We start from the raw sequence: 20,190 nt of genomic DNA on the forward strand, positions 1-20,190 counted from the left end.
TGACATAAATGAAAGACAGGAGACAAGGATTAGATTTAGGAAGAATGCTTTCACCTATAGAGTATTGATTATCTGGAAATCATTATCTGAACATGTGGTAAAGCTAAGTATCATGAGAACGATTCAGCAGTCTGTCACCGAACACTTCATGAGCCAGAGCAGGAGTGGATAAGGACCAGGTACCGGAAAGTGTGACGATGACAGACAGGCGCGAGATGGGTATCCTGAACGCAATGCGTCAAAGGCAAACTTGTGTGCTTAAAGCTCCCTGCATGCACGGCTCTGTGGCGCAATGGAAAGCGCGTTGGACTTCTACATCTCTGCGAAAGCTGCTATTCAAAGGTTGTGGGTTCGAATCCCCTCAGAGTCGAGTTTTAATTTATGTATTGCAACGTGGTCAGACCAGACTCGGCTGTCATCTGCAAAACCAGTAATATTCATGCAGAAACCCAACCGTCTCGAAACGGACCATTTTCCTCTCACAGATGTACATTTTCGATGTCTATTTATGATAGAGGCCGATAAATATCTGTTAGCCACTCGGCAACACGATGACGTGGATGGGCTGGAAAAAGACTTAACATTGTTGTGTCAGCCATGACGATATCGAATGACGTGGCGGGGCAGGATCGGTGTTAAGAATGGCCTCCTTCTGCTCCTTTGTGTCTGTGCCATTTCTGGCCCAGGTTTTTAAATAATCACAATGGGGACAATATGAATTAAACACCAAGTAATATGTTCGTCTCATCTCCACCTCGCTTCCCTCCCAGCTGGAATAGACAGCTCTTGTTTCAGGTTTAGATCAGACAGCGGAGGATTCTCACAAGTTCTCCTTCAGGCTGAATGTTCCTTCACATAGGTTTCCATGTGAACACATGGAGCAACACAATTGCATGGATGCTGGGGATTCAGGGGCAGATTTCCCCTTTGCTGGGCTGGAATTCTGCCCAAGGTAATGAACGTGAAATTCTGACATTTTGAATCTTACTCTGGATTCTTGCGACTTTACTAATTAAACTGAATTTCAATTTGTCTTTGCATAACATTATCCAAACTTCACTGTTTATGAAAACCATGCCACATGCTCGTGGATGTAGTATGCTGAACATTGTTGATGTTGTGTGCAGTGTGAGTGGATGTGTCATAAGAACATGCCAAAGGAAGTTGGTGAAATGTCAGTGAATCGAATTCTCTGACGAATTGACGCCGATAGAAGGAAAATCCCAGGACAGTGGCGACATAACATTTCCTGTGATCAACGCAGGAAGCCACGGAAAACGTACGCAGTATTCAATAAAATCGATTTTCACCACATTTTCTGTGCCATTTTCCTGAAGTTAATGCTTCATAATCGGCGATCCATTATCAGTATAACCTCCTCTGCACTATGTTTCTTTTCAGGTCCACAGAAAAAAATGAGTAATTGGGTTGAGGGTCCCAGTGGTAAGATCAGGAGACGTTTGTCATCATTAGACGACAGATCCAGCGGTGTAATTAGTTAGCTTGCTGTAGTTGCATTATAGAATGGCAGAACATGCACTGCCAAAATTGTGCATTGGATTCTCGCCAGGTGTTTGTTTTACTGATAGTGAACAGAGATGATTGCAACTTCAAGCTGAAGAACAGTTCAAACACGGAATATTACACCGCAATAAAGTGCTTTTGGCACTAATGTTGCACCGACCTGTGATACCAATCTGAAGTCCATCTGACCAGCATTTTGGCATTATAAGCCGTAAATTTATCCAATGATCATTTAATTGCCCTGAATGTTGGTGAGTCTACGACTGTTGAAGGCAAGGCGATCTGCACCCTTACTACTCTCTGAGAAAGGAATCGACCTCGGCATCAATCACACTCAAATTACGTCGATGTGCCATTGTGCCAACCATCACCATTTGAAGAAAAAGGCCTTCACTGTCCACCTTAAAGCAACCTCTGATCATATTTTATGTCTCTATTAATTCACGTCTCAAAATTCTTATCTCAATCAAAAACAGCCTCAAGTCCCTCAGCCTTTCCTCGTAAGACCTTCCCTTCACAGAAGGCAACATCCGAGCAAATCTCGTCTACAACCTTTCCAATGCTTTCACATCCGTCCTATAATGTGGCGACCAGAACCGCACGCAACTCCACAAGTTTGTCCATACCAGACAAATGTCTGGAGCTGCAAAAGGATCGTTTGGCCCTGAAACTCATTCCCTCTCCCAATAAACACTAACACACTGTGCTCATTGCAAACAAATCCATCAACGTGTGTGTTAACTTTCAGAGTTTTATATACATGGACGCTGAGATTGCTTGGCTCATCTAAACTTCCAAGAACATTACAATTAGCCCAGAACGTTTTATTCTTGTTATTCATTCCGAAGTAAATCACCTCACACTTTTCCACAATAACCTCCATATGCCACCTCTGAGCCCCGATCTGCAGATTATTCATGTGTGTCTGTAACCTGCAGCAGACTTCGGCACTGTTGACAACTCCATCGACTTAGTGTATTCTGAGAATTTACTCATCCATCATCCCATGCTCGAACCCAGGTCATTTATAAAGGTGACAAACAGCAGTGGACCCAAAAATGAACCTTGTGGTACACCATGAATAACTGAACTCCAGAATAAATATTTTCCATTAACTACCATACTCTGTGTTCCTTCAGCGAGCCAATTACTGATCTAAACCGCTAAATCACCCTCAATCCCATGTCTCTGTATTTTATGCAACAGCCGACCGTGCCTTAGTGAAAATCGCATCCACCACGTCAACCACTTTACTCTCATCCACTTGTTTGTTGACTTTTCAAAGAGCTCAATAAAGTTTGTGAGGCACAGCATGCTATTCGGAAAATCGTGTTGACTGTTGTGAATCAACTTCTTCCTTCTTATGTGATCATATATCATATCTCTCATAACCTTTCCCAAAACTTCACCTTCAAGGAAATACAGCTCACTGTTCTATAATTTCCAGCGTTCTCCCTACTCCTCTTCGTGAAGAAGGGGACAATATTTGCTGAACTCGAGTCTTCTCGCACTAATCACATAGACACTGACGAAATAAAGTTGTTAGTCAAAAGTTCTGCGAACTCCTCCCACGATTCCCAGAGAATCCTATGATACATCCCATCAATCCCAGGGGACAAATCTATTTTCAGGCTTTCAAGAATTCCTAACAACTCGTCTTTACGAATATCAATTTCGTTTATTCCAACAGATTGCATCTCAAAATTCTCTTCGACAGCATTGTCTTTTTAATTTGAGATATGATGAAAAATATACATTCAGCGGCTCTCCTATCCTCGTACTCCGTTGACAACGTCCTACTACTGTTCTTGACAAGTCCGAATCATATCCTAGATATTCTTTTATTCTTGAAATGACAAGAGAAAGCTTCAGGGTTTCTAAAGACTTTTCATTTCCCCTCTTTGCTCTGAGTAGCTCTCTTTTTTGGTCCTTCCTTGCGAGCTTTTAATTTTCAAGTGCCCTAACTCAGCTTTCATATTACATGGTTACATGCACCGTCTTCTCCATCTTGACAAGAAATTCAACTTTTTGAGTAAAAATGTTTCCCTGTCTCAATCTCATATTCCCTGCATGACGCACACACACTTATCAAAGACATGCATGAGCGCATCCCTGATGCTCCATACTTCAGGTGTGCAAAACCCCTGCGTTTACTTTCCCATCTGGTTCATCCTAACTCTTGCCTGATCGCATCATACTGGCCTTTCTCCCAGCGGTACCTCATGCTCTGCGATATATATATATATATACATATCCATCATTAATAAACATACCGAATTGTGGTCAGTATCACCAAAGTGCTCACTTATCTCCAAATCGAACAGTTGACTTGCTTCATTACGCAGTACCAAATCCAATGTGTTTTTGATTCTTGTTGGCCTGTCTACTTGCTGCGTCACGGAACCCTCCTGCACACATTGGACAAAGACTGACCAATCGGAGCTCCTCAAACAATAACATTTCCAATCAATATTTGGAAAGTTAAACTTCCCCACTACAACTACCTTGTTACTTCCGTTCCTATCCAGAATCATCTTTGCAATCTTTTCCTCCATATCTCTAGAACATTTTGGTGGTGACCTGTACTTGCCTGATTTTAATCTCAGCCCATTCTAGTTCAGCAGATTGAGTCAGGTCCTCACTAAATATTCTTTCTGCTACCATAGTACTGCCTTTGACTAAAAATGCCACATCTTCCCTTCTTTAACGACTTCCCTGTTCTGACTGAAAAATCGAAACTGAGGTGCCAGGAAAAACCATTCATTTTTATCCACTCAGGATGTTGGTACCCTTCCGGGTCAGGTGAAGACAATCCTGTTTATTGAGATCCAACCGAATCCAGAATGATCCCCAACTCTCCAGATATCCAAATCCCTATCAGCTGCACCATCCTTACAACCACGCGTTCATCTGCTCTCTCCCAATTTTTTCCCTCACTCCAACGTGGCATGTGTAACAAAGCAGAGAGAACAACTCTGTTTGATCTAGATCTAAGATGTCACCCTGGATCCCTGAATATCTGCCATACATCCACATCACTTTTATTACATATGTTGTTAGTGCATATGTGAAACATGACCTCGGGCTGCTCCCCCTCCCCTTAAGGATCCTGAAAACACACTGCGAGACATCACAAACCTTGGTAACTTGGAGGTAACACATCAATCATGAGCCTGCCCTGTACCCACAGAAACTGCAGTCTGTCCCCCTTACTATGTAGTCCCCAATAATTATTGCTCTCCTCCCCTCTCCCCTACCCTTCTGATCACAGGGACAAACACTGTGCCAGAGTTCTGTACCCCATGGCTTACCCCACGTAGGACATCCCCCCAAAAAGTAACAAATACGGTATGCTTGTTGCAGATGGGCACAGACAAAGTGGATGCCTGCACTGTCTGCCTGTTCCCTTATCGTCTCCCGACTGTATCCCATCGACCTTTTTCTTGTACCTGAAGTGTAACTGCCTCCCTATAACTCCTCTCAATTCACCTCAGACTTCCGAAAGATCCAATGTCCAGCTCCAGTTCCATAAAGCTGTTACCAAGGAGATGCAGTTGGGTGCACTTCCCGTCGATTCAAATGTCAGAGACATTACTGAAAACTCTTCGCTCGCACATTATACAGGAATAACATTCAAATGGCCGACCATCCATTCCTAATATTCTGAATACACACACATATGCGTGTGTGTGTGAATTCAGAAAATTTGGAATGGATATATATATATATATATATATATATATATATATAAATGTGTGTGCGCATGCATGTATGTGTGTGTGTGCATATATATATATATATATATATATATATGTGTGTGTAAGTTGCAAAAGAACATTAAATAAAACAACATTTATTCAAAAAATATCTGATTTTGTGGAGTGTTCTGTCCTTGGGAAATACCTCAGTTACTTAAGACCAGCCATAAAGACTCCCTGTGTGAATATCCATCACTCACTAGAGATACAGAGGTGATTTTTGAAGTCGATGACGTTTCTCATGTCGCTGATCCTGCGCTGTGTTAAATTCTGGAAAGGATGTTTAGCTCGTATCATATTACTGATATTGCTGCAAACTCGCACAGTCCATTAAAACAATCCAAAAATTATTAGGTTTATCTCATTGGACATTTTGCTTGTTATCAGAAAAACTGGAATAGAAATGATAAAGATGTTTTTAAGTACTGCTATGAAGATTACAGAATTCAAACAGGATTTTTTTTCGTGCCTTGTCACTAGATATGGTTGGGGGAGATGAGTGAGCTGCAAATGAACTCACTCCCTTCTCTGTGATTGCAGCCAAATTTTCCAATGCAACAGATGAAAGAACAAGGGTGCATCACATCGGCAGGTCAGTTCCAACTCACGATAGTATAGTTTCACTTTGATTATCGCCACCGTCTAATTTATTAGCTGAGTTGGGAGATCAGGATCCTGACGGTATGCTGAGACATTGCGCAAATTATTCCCACACTGTTGGCATCATTTTATATCATAAACCAGTTATGCAGCAGACTGAGCTAACCGGCTTCCCTTGAATGCTGAGCTAACACAAACTGCTCAGTTCTTTTACAATTTATAGAATTTCACGTAGAACAAGCTGCTCAACCTTTCCTCACAATCAGCTCATTCTACACTTAGTCGTGCTCAGTTGCAGGAGTTATGAAGTTTCTTTCCAATTAACGTTAACCAATTAGAGAGTGTGCACCTTTTGTACCCATTCTAGCCGCCCAGACTCCATATCCCGGTGAAATTCACTCCTTGTATGTCTTCACGCATCTTTACAAATGTTTTAGAATCAGCTTCTGAATAATTTTTCCTGAGAAAAAGTAATCATTTTCGAATTCAATAGCTGTAGAAAGAAAAAGAATGCGAGCTCCAAACTTCTCTTTATCATTCATCGCTAGTTTTCAAGTTCTGTACTCTAGATTTAGATCTATCCGAATGAGGAAATTTCCCTCCTGTTTACTCTCACCAAATTCATATCGCCGAGAAACCTTCTATACGGACACATCTCAGTTTTACCTGGTTTCACGCCACATGATCTATTCGTCTTTTCCACGATCCCATGAAACCCCGCTTTCTCCTTTCAAATGGCATTCCCCCCACTACATCGTTGGCTTCCTTTCCATGTTTCTGTTTCCAAGTAAACGCTGTCTATTCTTCCTGATGTCTTTTCATTCCAGTCATCGCCATCCATGTCTTTTATCATCTCTTTATGTCCCAGTATAGTCCATGTTGAGAAAGGATGCTGGGGCCAAAACAACACATGAAAACCCGTTCTAATGCTGCATACTACCATTACCAATGTAGGGAAAATGGGAGCTAGTTCAGTCAAAAGTGAATCCGTTGGTTGTTGCACAATGGATCAATCACTGATTTGGTCGTGCCTGTTTTTTCCTCACTTTTCTCCCTTGTCTGAACATGTGCTAAAGCAACACAATAAGGGAACATGGAATGCCTACAGTTCAGAAATTGGCTATTCGATGCAACAAATGCACACCAATCCTCCGGGAATTAACCCTCACAGAACAATTCCTTACCCTTTTTCTCTTTATTTGCTCCTGAATAAGGCACCTTACTGACCGTCGACCCAGTTGTCGGCAAATCATATCTCTGGCGCCGTGAGGCAGCAGTGATAACCAGTGAGCCACCTTGCGGCCCTGCACAATTATGCAAGGCACATGCGGACGCGTTTGAAATGTCAAAGACGCTCGACTTTTGTTGTTGCCCTTATCAGGAACAATAAATCCAGATTCGCTGACCAAGAAATTAACCCAAACCACAGCGGTGAAAGCGCTGTATCGTAACCACTAGTCGACCAGGAAGGACGGCATGTGCAATAGCGTCTTCTCTTAACAGCATAGGTTTATTTTCCTGCGATGAGAAATTCCTTCCAAAAAAGAGTGCTTGTGACACCGTCCTTTTACAGCACAGAATAATACATTATGTCAGTGCCAGTCATCAAACATCCAAATATTCTCGTTTCCAATTTCCACTCATAGGCCCACAGCCTGACGTCTGAAATGTTTATCTGAATGAAACTTTCCCTGCAAAGTTTTAATCTCAAACGAACCAGTGAATGACACTGAAGTCAGATACCGTCAAATTTGTTCATGAACTGCGGGACAACTGAACCCCATTTTGACCCATAGAGGGAACTAGACAGACACATCTTTTGAAAGTGACGAAGGTCTCAGGAGAGCCCAACTTCCAAAAAATGACGAATTGACCCGTTTGGACTATTCTTTCTTCATGACTCGCTTTAAAACCCGATTCGGTTTACATAAGCAGAGGGGTAAACAGGCGGGAGGCTGTCCCTCAAGGATTGTCCCAATCGGCAATAATAGATACCTGCTAAACGTTGACTTCTCCAACTCTGAGGCAGCCTGGCAAGCTGTGGTCTTCCAACTTCCTGCCTGTTTAAATGGATTCCAGCAGATTCATGTCTCTACGTAAGGAACAGAAGCATTCAACCACATCCCTGTACGTTTTCCTCCCCCATTGTTTCACCGTTACTTTTCTGCTTTTCATGAATCACGTTGTTCTTCCTGCCAAATGAAGGCATTCTTCGCATCAGAAGCTTGTCATCCTCATGTTCCTCGAAAGAAAACCCGTATGTGGACTTCCAAACTGAAACAAATGGGGCCGGGGGGGTGGGGGGGGGGGGGGGGGTGGTGTCTGCCTATAAAATGACTTCCAGCTATTCCTTCAAAAATAATTCCTAACAACATGGAGAACGCACCTTCGGATGCTTGCTGCAATAGTTTCAAGGAAATTCAGCAAGGCTGTAGTGTGAATCGAGGTTACAACCCCGGGCTCGAACCACTGAGCTATGGCAGCACTAACGTATGAAGCGTTTTGAGACTGACAAAAGATGATGACCTCTAGCAGAAAAACTTCGGTGATCTCATTTTTGTGATACAAGCTTCGTTTTGTGTGACAAAATACGATTTGAAACCCACTTCTTTGATCACTTGTTTGATATATCACTTTGTCAGCTTCCCAATATCTCATAATGTGACAGGGATCAACATTTGTTTAAACTCACACAAGGTAGAAGCTTTGAAGCTTCTTTTATATAAAAGGCACGATGTAGTATTGATACCAGTTCATTACCCTTGATTTCAGCATGTATTGCAGTTTTTCTCAATCACTTGGTGAGTAATTCCTTTCCTTTTGCCTGGTGCGATTTACGTGGCCACGGGAATTCATAATTTATGGCCTTGGCAGGTGACGTTTAGGCACCAAACGTGAAACAGTTCAAATCGAACATGCTCCGGAGGTTGGAATTCGAGGGAATGCAGAATATCTGAGAGTGCACTTTAAAACATAATCTTGGGTGTCGTGTCCGCTGGCTGGTTTGGCATACTGTTGACCAGCTCTATTTGCTATTGAGTGGGCTGGAGGACATGACAGTGATAGATAGAAGGAAGACAGTCAAGAGATTTGTAGAAAATGATGAAAAATTTGAAATTTTGCCGCCCGGTGATGGATGAGCATCCCTTGTTGTGAGTACTCTCACATGCTGGAGTGGTATTGGAAGACCTCAGGATTACATCATTGGGTGAATAACCTGCAACACCTTCCCTTCCACCCTGTGGGAACCCTTGTGGAAAGATAAAGCTGCGAAGGCCGCAGTGCACGTCTGGGAAAATGGGCGTTCGTAAAAATGCCATTCAGATAATGCACAATGAAACAGTGAACAGAACGCAAGTACACCCTTGAATAGAAGCAGTGGGAGTTAGACCATAGAACATAGAACATAGAACATTACAGCGCAGAACAGTCCCTTCGGCCCTCGATGTTGCGCCAACCTGTCATACCAATCTGAAGTCCCTCTAACCTACACTATTCCATGTACGTCCATATCCTTGTCCAATGACGACTTAAATGTACTTACAGTTGGCGAATCTACTACCGTTGCAGGCAAATCATTCCATACCCTTACTACTCTCTGAGTAAAGAAACTACCTCTGACATCTGTCCTATATCTATCACCACTCAATTTAATTCTATGCACCCTCGTGGTCGCCGTCACCATTCTTGGAAGAAGGCTGCCCCTGTCCACCCTATCTAAACCCTCTGATTATATTATATGTCTCTATTAAGTCACCTCTCAACCTTCTTCTCTCTAACGAAAACAACCACAAGTCCTCACCCTTTCCTCGTAAGACCTTCCCTTCATAACATGCAACATACGAGTAAATCTCCTCTGCACCTTTTCCAAAGCTTCATCATCCTTCTTATAATGTTGTGACCAGAACTGTATACAATAGTCCAAGTGCGGCTGCATTAGAGTTTTGTCCAGCTGTAGCATAACCTCATGGTTCCAGAACTCGATCCCTCAATTAACAAAAGCTAAATTCTGTATGCCTTCTTAACAAACTTGTCAACCTGGGTGGCAAATTTCAAGGATCTCTCGACCTGAACACCGAGATCTCTCTGCTCACCTACACTACCAAGAAACCTACCATTAGCACAACACTTTGCATTCCGGTTGTTCCGATCAAAAGGAATCACCTCTCACTTGTCCGCATTAAACTCCATTTGCCACCCCTCAGCTCTGCTCGGTAGCTTAGCTTTGTCTCTCTGTAAACTACAACATCCTTCATCACTATCTACAACTCCACCGACTTTAGTGTCGTCTGCAAATTTACTAACCCACCCTTCTACGCCCTCATCCAGGTCGTTTATAAAAAATAACGAACAACAGTGGACCCAACACCGACCCTGGCGGTATACCACTGGTAACTGGACTCCAGGATGAACATTTCCCATCAACCACCACTCTATGTCTTCTTTCAGCAAGCCAATAACTGATGCAAACTGCTAGATCTCACAAAATCCCATTCCTCCGCATTTTGTGCAATAGCCTACTGTGGGGAACCTTATCGAACGCCTTGCTGAAATCCATATACACAACATCAACCGGTTTACTCCAATCGACCTGCTTGGTCACCTTCTCAAAGAAATCAGTTAGGTTTGTGAGGCACGACCTACCCTTCACAAAACCATGCTGACTATCCCTGAACAAATTATTCCTTTCCAGATGGTTATAAATCCTATCTCTTATAAACTTTTCCAACAATTTACCAACAACTGAAGTGAGGCTCACAGAGTTAAAATTAACAGGATTGTCCCCACTCCCGTTCTTGAACATGGGAACCATATTTGCTATCCTCAGGTCTCATGGCACTATTCCTGTAGACAATGACGATTTAAAGTTCAATGCCAAACGCTCGGCAATCTCCCACCGGCTTCCCAGAAGATCCCAGGATAAAGCTCATCCGGCCCAGGGGGCTTATCTATTTTCACATTCTGCAGGATTTCTAATACCTCCTCCTTGTGAACCTCAATCCCACCTAGTCTAGTAGCCTGTATCTCAGTATTCTCCTCGACAACATTGTCGTTTTCTAGACTGAATACTGTTGAAAAGTGTTCATTTAGTGCTTCCCCCATCTGCTCTGACTCCACACACAACTTTCCACTGCTATTGCTGATTGGGCAAAATCTTACTCTCGTCATTCATTTATTCCTTAAATACCGTTAGAAAGCCTTAGTGTTGACCATGATTCTATCCGCCAAAAACTTCTCATGTCTCCTCCTGGCTCATCTGAGCTCTCTCTTTCGGTCTTTCCTGGCTAACGTGTAACCCTTAAGCGCCCTAACTGAGCCTTCGTCTCTCATCCTAACATAAGCCTTCTTCTTCCTCTTGTCCAGACAGTCTACTTCCTTCGGAAACCACGGATCCCGCTCTCGACACCTTTCACTCTTCCTGACAGGTACATACTTATCTCGGAAACACAGTAGCGTTTCCTTGAATAAGCTCCACGTTTCTAATGTGCCTATCCACTGCAGTTTCCTTCTCCATCCTATGCTTTCTAAATCTGGCCTAATCGCATCATAATTGCCTTTCCCCCAGCTGTAACTCTTGCCCAGTGGTACACACCTATCCATTTCTGTGTCAAAAGTAAACATAACAGAATTGTGATCGCTATCACCAAAGTGCTCACCTACTTCCAAGTCTAACAACTGGCCGAGCTCATTACCCAGTACCAAATCTAATGTAGCCTCGCCCCCAGTTGGCCTGTCTACATACTGTGTGAGAAAGCCCTCCTGCACACATTGGACAAAAACTGACCGATTTATAATACTCGCACTATAGTGTTCCCAGTCAATATTTGGAAAGTTGAAATCCCCCATAACAACTACCCTGTCATTCTCACTGCTATCGAGAATCATCTTTGCTATCCTTTCCTCTACATCTCTGGAACTATTCGGAGGCCAATAGAAAACTACCAACAGGGTTACATATCATTTCCACTTTCTAACTTCAGCCCATATTACCTCGGTTGACGAGTCTCCAAACATCTTTTCTGCAACTGTAATACTGTCCTTGACCAACACTGCCACAGGTCCCCCCTCTTTGACATTCTTCTCTGTTCTTACTGAAACATCTAAATCCTGGAATCTGCAGCAACCATTCATGTCCCTGTTCTATTCATGTCTACGAAATGGCCACAACACCGAATTCCCAGGTACCAACCAATCCTGTAAGGTCATCGACCTTACTCCAGATGCTCCTGGCGTTCAAGTAGGCATACTCCAAACCAACGTCTTGTTTACCGGTGCAATCTTGCGACCCTGAAACTTGTTTTGGACCTCCCTACTCTCAAACTTTTCGATACTTGAACTACAATTTTGGTTCCCATCCCTCTGCTGGATTAGTTTAAACACACCCCAATAGTCTTAGCGAATTTCCCCCCAGGATATTGGTACCCCTCTGGTTCAGATGAAGACCATCCTGCTTGTACAGGTCCCACCTACCCCAGAAAGATCCCCAATTATCCAATAATCCAAAACCCTCCCTCCTGCACCATCCCTGTAGCCACGTGTTCAATTCCACTCTCTCCATATTCCTTGCATCACGAGCACAACAGCAGGGAGGAATTTGAAAGGACGGATGGAAGTGTATTATGACCGTGACTTCCAAACGAATAGATTAGAATTTGAGCTGCAGAAGAGCAGAGACGTGGAAGAGTTAATGATGTTAATGAAGTGCAAGTCGGCTGACATGGTGATTTTGGGGATATGTGGTTAAAAACACATCAGGAAGTGAAGTATGTCACCATGGTTATGACGTGCCTGTTCAGACTCAGACAATTACCAGGGAGGAGATTGAATCAGTGGCGAGGCATTTTCTCCGAGGACTTGGTCAATGATGCCTTCCAGCTCATGTCATCCACTTCCCTCAACTCCGCTCCCAAAACTCATCCCTCCAACTGAGACGAGGACAGAACTCCCTTCAACATCACTTTAAAATCCAGCACCCTCTGTAGACATCATGTTATCCTCCGGTATTTCCGTCAGCTGCAAATGAAACCCATCAACTAAGATGTGTTTCCCTCCCCACCCCTACCCACTTTCTGTAAATATCATTCCCTCTTCGACTTCCTGGTGGTGCACGCCCCCGCCAAACCACCTTCCCATCCGCTCCCAGCAAACTTTTCATTCCAACTCGGGATTTGCAAAATATCCATCCACACCTCCGCCCTCAACTCTGTCCAAGACCCCAAAGGACCCTTCCATGTCCATCAGAGTTTCACCTGCATTTTCACGCATGTCATTTACTGTATCCATTGTTCCCTTTGCAGTCTCCTCGACAATGAGGAGATCAGATGCCTAATTACAGACCAATTCGGAAAACATCTCCGGGACACCCGCACCAAACAACACCACTGGCCTCTGGCCAAACATGTCAACTCTCCCTCCCACACAGCCAAGTTCATTCAGGTCCAGGGCTTCTGCCGCTCTCATGAACTGTCCTGTCTGTCCATCTTCCTTCCCACCTATCTGCTCAACCCTGCGCTGCGACCGATAATCATTACCCCATCTCCATCCTCCTATCACACTCTCAGCTACTTTGTCCCAGCCACACACGCTCCCATTTGTCTCTCTACCCCCACGCTTCACGAACCTCTTACCTGATGAAGGCTCGTGCCCGAAACGTCGACTGTCTTGCTCATTGGATGCTGCCTGCCCTGCTGTGTTCTTCCAATATCACACTTCCAACTCAGTGGCGTCGAGGCAGTGGATTTTGAGTTCGGGACAGAAGTCAGATGCCTCAGTTTTGCAATGATTCAATTGTACGGAATGTCTGCTCCATCAGGACTGGATGGCAGACAAGTCAAGACAGTGTTTGACCTGGAGGGAACAGGGAGGTGATCGTGTTCATATCCACCTGCTGACCCGCTGGTCTCTGTGGTGGAGGCTGTGTGCATGAAAGATTCTGACATCATTCTCTTCAAATTCTTCGTGCCGAAAATCCCTTACCTTCAGACCTTATCTTCAGACAGAATCTCGAGTCTTGTGAAAGACGGTTTCACACTCTCATTTTTCGATAACATCAGATTTGCAGGCTTTTAGAAGGGGAAGATTTACAAACCAACCTCCCCACCATAATCTGAGGAAGCCGCGCAGTTTATCCCAAATACAACTTGATCAGATTTCGAACATGAAATGAAAAAGCTCTGGTTACAGTAGGAGAGAAATCGTTCACTTATCGTGTGCTTGGACTAGGCTTCTACCTGTCATCAGACCTGACACACCGCAATTGCAGTCATACTGAGGAAAGACTGGGGAAACGTGGGGATCCACTCCCTGTCTGAGCTGAATTCCCGTGGACGCAATGATACCAGGAACAAACCATTCACCTCTCAGAGTGTGGGAAGGGATTCACTCTGTCTCTGACCTGCTGCGACACCTACTCGTTCAAAATGATGAGAAACTATTTCAATGTCTGAACTGCGGAAAATGCTTTAAAACATCCAGCGATTGGAGAACCGAACATCTCGCTCATACTAATGAGGAGCTTTTTATCTCTCCGAACTTTGGAAAATGTTATCAACTCTCTATATGCTTCATCTTTGAGAAATATGCTCACATTAATAAGAGTCCATTAAGAATCATAAAGACCTGACGTGTGATCCACGTGCTCACCCGGGGGAGAGACGTCTCCAGTTCCAAATTTGTGGGACATGCTGTAACGTCCGAGCGACCGGATGGCTCATCACCTTTCACATAGCATTAACAGGTCTTTCTAAATGCCCTGACTGCGGGAAGTGCTGCACTCTTTCCTGAATACTAACGTGTCATCAACGTGTTCACACTGAAGATAGATACTAATCACTACAAACGTCCCTGGGGACAGTATATCATGAACGTCTTCACATTGAGGAGAGACCTTTCAAACATGTAGTTTGTGGGATGTGCTCTCTAGTCTCTGTAGTACTGATGTCCTATCGATATTTTCGAATTGTGAGAGACGTTTCAAGTGTATTTATTCCGGGAATAGGTTCAAGCAATCATCTTAACTCTCAGCACACCATCTGTTTTGCAGTTGTCAGCAAGCATTTACCTGCTCCATGTGAGAAAAACAGTTAGGTCACTCATCGACCCTGCTGAGAGAGTAGAGGGATCCCACTGAGGGATGGAATTCACTCACTCATCGACCCTAAAGAGACAGCGTAGAGTTTACATATCTCAACACCGATTGAACTTTGTTCATCACATTCAGGTCTGAAAGCAAAGTTTTAATATTCTAGATAACAATCAAATAAATCAGCTTTGTGTTAAACACAGTATCGAAGGTCATTGGAAGGATGGGATTACAGAGTACGAGAACCACCAGCACAGGTTGTCAAGGAGAAATCACATTTGACAAATATATTATAATACTTTGAGGAAGTAATGAGCAAGTGAGACGAAGTCAAGACTGTGGAGGTGACCGGCTTGAATTTCCATAGACATATGTCGAGGTGCAGTATGGCAAACTGCTAAATAAGAGGCCATGGATTGAGGCTTGGCTGACTGGCAGAAGGCAGACAGTTGGATGAAGAGGTCTCTTCCAGGATGGCAGCCCGTGACTAGTGGAGTTCAAATGAGTCAGGGTTGGCACCACAGCTATTCACATTATGTATTAATGATCCATTCAAAGGAACTGAGGGTGTTGTTGTTCCATTTGAAGAAGACACAATGATAGATGGAAGGCCAGATCTTATTGATGAAGCGGGCATGCTGCAGAATGACTTGAAAGGAGTGAGTGCTTCGAAAAACGTTGTAGTTGCCATACTTTGTGGAAAATATGAGGTGGGAAGAGTAGAGTCATAGACAATTTTCTGAAAGCAGAAAGAATTCCAAGTTCAATTTTCTCTTATGTTTAGCATGCAGTTTCAGTTGATGTTTAGGAAGGCAAATACAATGTCGGCGTTCAGTTCAAGCAAATTAAAAAGCATGGGCAGAGGTTTAGGCCTCAGTCAATAGGAGTCTCTGGAACATTGCATTTGGAACATTGAGAGTAGGATTTGGCCCCATATCTAAGTGATGGTTTGTTTTGAGTGGTGGATAGGAGGTTTATAATGGCTGACTCAGTGGTGAGTACTAATGTCTTGCAACCTCCGCGATGTTTGTTCAATATCTACTTTGGACGAATGTGAATTTGGAGTTGGCACATCCTGTCCGTTTCAGCCTGCGTTTCCGCTCCAGACTCAAGATGTGTGGCTGACGTTCTTTCGTCATGGGAAATTCAGAGTTATAGGAATTGGGTAGAGGTGTGAGTTGGGTGCGATTCCCTTCGCATGATTAGTGGGGATTTCTTGGTCCGAATGTCCGAGTCTCTGGACAATTGCATTTGGAACATTGAGAGTAGGATTTGGCCCCATATCTAAGTGATGGTTTGTTTTGAGTGGTGGATAGGAGGTTTATAATGGCTGACTCAGTGGTGAGTACTAATGTCTTGCAACCTCCGTGATGTTTGTTCAATATCTACTTTGGACGAATGTGAATTTGGAGTTGGCACATCCTGTCCGTTTCAGCCTGCGTTTCCGCTCCAGACTCAAGATGTGTGGCTGACGTTCTTTCGTCATGGGAAATTCAGAGTTATAGGAATTGGGTAGAGGTGTGAGTTGGGTGCGATTCCCTTCGCATGATTAGTGGGGATTTCTTGGTCGGAATGTCCGGTTTGCACATTTTAGGTATTCCATTAGAACAACGTTGATCGCAGGGATTTAGGCCTTGTCATAAGAACTTTTAACGGAGGTGACACCTTCCATAAAAACACATGGTTTCAAGTGAACGTCTTGAACGATATAAGGAGTGCAGGGACATTCTTGAGGAGGACATCATAAAGATCAATGGAGAATATTAAATAGCCTCAGACCATAAAGTTAAGCATAATCTAAAGAGATTCTGCAAGTACATAAAGAAATTTAGACCAAATAGGATCACTTAAAGATGAAAAAGCTCACCTATCTTGATCCTCAGCAGGTGGAGAAACATATAATGTTCATTTCGCATCAGTTTACACTGTGAACAACGAAATGGTTGGTACTGAATACTGATGTTTTGAAAGTAGTTCACATTGAAAAGGGGAAGTGCTGGAGGACCTGGAAAATATAAAGTTGGATATTTCTGTGGTATCTGATCTCCTGTATCCCGGAAACTTGTGGGAAGTTAGGGAATGAAACTGTTGGGCCCTTCGTAGAAATATTTTTATCATCTATTATTACGAGTGAGGCAACGAATGACTGGGGGATGGCTAATGTTGTGTCTTTGTTTAGAATGGAATTCATGGAGAATTCTGGGATCGATAGACCTGTGTGTCTGGTTATGGTCGTGGGTAAGTTGTTGGATGCAATTCTAAACGATAGGATTTATTTGAATTTTTAGATACAAGGAATGAATCGGGATAATCAGCTTGGTTTTGCACAAAATTGATTGAGTTTTTTAAGGGCGTAACCAAGAAGATCAATGAGGACATAGTGGTAGAGTTTGCTCACTTGGGCTTTAATAAAAGCTTTTACACTGTTCCACATGGTTGACTAATTCATAAAGTTAAATCGCATAAGTTAAATGTAAGGATTCCAATTAGATATAAAATTAGTTCGATACCAGGATGCTGAGAATGGTGGTGGAAGGTAATTTTCAGACAGGAGGACTGTTACCAATGGTATTCCCACTGGCTGAACGCACATTCATTTTATTTTTCATTTAAATAAATGAAGTACGTGGGAAGATAGAAAGCATGGTAAGTAAGTTTGCAAAATTGGTAGTAGAATGGACAATAATAAGGTTCTGAAAGGTTGTGAAGCGATTTTCTCGTCAGGTCAGTTTCTCTCTGGCCTCGAGTTTAAAAAGCGTGTGGGGGAGGAGTTGTGAAGGGCCATTCGTCCATCGTGAAGCGTACGTTATCAGGCATCCATCTATTCTCGTCCCAGTTTGCAGCAATGAGATTGTCTATGTGATCTGAAATGACATAACAATGGTACTGAAGGTTGACCTGGTCACACTGTTGTAACCCCTTTGAGGAACGTATTCTCATGTTCAAATACAGACGCAGTCACGCAGGCACATTCCCTGATAGTGACAGAGTCCTCAGGATTATACCCATTCCATGTGCTTTATGTCTACAAGTATCTCCGGAGAAAGGCGGCTTTAAGTGGAATACAAGGCACTTCGCCAGAAAATGTGTACCGTTGCTGTGGATACTGAGCTGAAATGGTCCCAAACGCTTCTCATGTGAAACTTTCAATAACACAAATCCCACCAAAACAAGCCCTCTGGCTCCTGGGACCTGACAGGTTCGCACCCAGCAGACATTCCTCACTAAAAACAGCGGACACACGGCAAAATCTAAGCAATTTCATTTCTCGTCTTGTTCTGTTTCTGTCGCTGACACACCTCCAGCTTCCTCTGAATGACTAGTCCCAATGTTAATGAGCTGTTTGATATAAACACAGGCACATCGAAAAAGTAATCTTTATTTCAAAAGCAGAGCCAGGGAATTAAGCTGCAAGGGCTTGCTCTCTGCTGGGTCATGAAACATCACGGTCTCGTTGTCTTCATTATCATATAGACTGATTCCACAAATATGCAACACAACCGTTATTACCAATTGAAATGTCCTAATGAATACCGTGACTGACAGAAAGATCAGCGGAGAGTAGCTTCGATCCCTTCCTCGCCGAGGGACATTTTGCAAAGAATGTCCTGTTACTTGACAAAATGACCTCCTCAAAGCTGGCCATGGAAGTGTCTAGCACAATAATATCAATTGGCCCACTATGGCTGCACCAGTCCAACACATTCCCCTGAACTGTTCTTATCTCATTTGGCGTCAATTGGTTCAGTGGGGCAAATGTATTCAGTCATGGAAGTGCACAACTAAATGGGTCTTACCTGCTCTGAAGTTTTCTAACTTTTCCATCCTGACAGGCAGTTGGTTGCAGATTCCTAACGTTCCTTATCTGAGTTATCCGCATTTCACTTAATCCTGCGATTTGAATTTCAAACAAGAAAGCAGAGAACAAGTACTCTTCAAGTTCACTCTCGGCTCTCAATCACAGTCAGCAAAATGCTTAACTGCATGAGGAATCCACATTGCATTTAACGCCCATCGCCTAAACCACATGGCCACATCTGCAGAAGCGTGCTACTAAACTGGTTTCAAGTCCTCCCTCCCTGTGGAGCTGAGGGACAGGCAATCATTGTTCGATTTGTTTGAATTCAATCACCACAGTTTCGACAGCGTTAAATGTCAGGACATGTTTGGTCTGTGTAATCAATCTCGATGGTTGAAATGGTCATTCATTTCAAAAGAAAGGGAGAGATTGCAGGAGAAACTAAACAGATCTGGCAGCATCTGGGGAAAGACAAATAGAGACAACGATTCGGAGCTTCTCCAGGAGTTTTTCCCGAACTCTGTTTTCTCCGACAGGTAATGGCAAAACTGCCGAGTTCCTTCATCAGTTTCTGTTTTTGTTTTAGATTCCGAGTGTCCACAATTAGCCAGTCAACAATACAATAACGCATTTGTGGTTCCTCACTGGATTTGGTTTCCGTTTGTATGCATATCCCTGACCCTATTAAAACCCAAAAGTGCACAGCAAAGGAGTCGGATGGATAAGAACACCGGCCGCTCCATGCGTGGGTACACGTTCTCGGTTAACAGCCAAACGCGAGGACTAATTGTTCCACAGAGACTTGGTAGTCCCTTGTAGCCGGCCCCTTGCAGGATCTCCTAAAGCAGACTGTCAGTGAATTCAAGCTTTCGCCTGCCCTTCGCAGAATGAAAATTGTCCCCAATCGGTTAAAGTTTCCAAAATGAATCCTGGGGCATTCGTTGAGGACAATAGGAACAGTCTGATCTCATGCTTTGCAAACACATACATGTCACCGGGAAATAGCTCTCCTAAAACGGGGAACTTCTCCCTTTGAGCTTTCTGAGGAACATTTTCCTGACGTTGGTAAAAACCCAAAACTGTGCGGACAAAAAACAACAGATGGTGTGAGAACAGTTGTCGCTCTGTTCCTGGGTCGTAGGAGAACAGCAACCTGTCAGTGAAGAGCCGAACGCACTGACTAACATCGTCACAGAGACTGATGAGCCAACGGCTTCAATGACCCCCGAATGCAAGCTGCAGCCTGCTCCTCCCATATTGACAATCATCCTTAATTAGCATTTTTTCCTAAGTCAATCCAGGGAAATTCACGGTGAAGACATGGGAATAGTCTGATCCCACCCTCTATAGACGCACCCATGACACCGGAACCAGTTATCCTCCAACCGGGATTGTCTCACTTCCAGCCTTTCAGTGTCCTATCTGTT

The 20,190-nt window shown here is 43.5% G+C and overlaps 1 non-coding gene across 1 annotated transcript; it reads left to right on the plus strand.

Annotated features, from left to right (window-relative positions):
• The first annotated feature begins 278 nt into the window (after positions 1-278).
• Positions 279-370, plus strand: trnar-ucu (transfer RNA arginine (anticodon UCU)). The gene is given in 2 exon segments: positions 279-315; positions 335-370. It is a non-coding gene; the product is annotated as a tRNA-Arg (tRNA).
• Positions 371-20,190: the final 19,820 nt, after the last annotated feature.

The sequence above is a fragment of the Chiloscyllium plagiosum genome, unplaced genomic scaffold (assembly GCF_037043375.1).
Source record: "Chiloscyllium plagiosum isolate Xiang-an unplaced genomic scaffold, Cpla_swu_hap1 HiC_scaffold_38, whole genome shotgun sequence".
NCBI lineage: Eukaryota > Metazoa > Chordata > Chondrichthyes > Orectolobiformes > Hemiscylliidae > Chiloscyllium > Chiloscyllium plagiosum.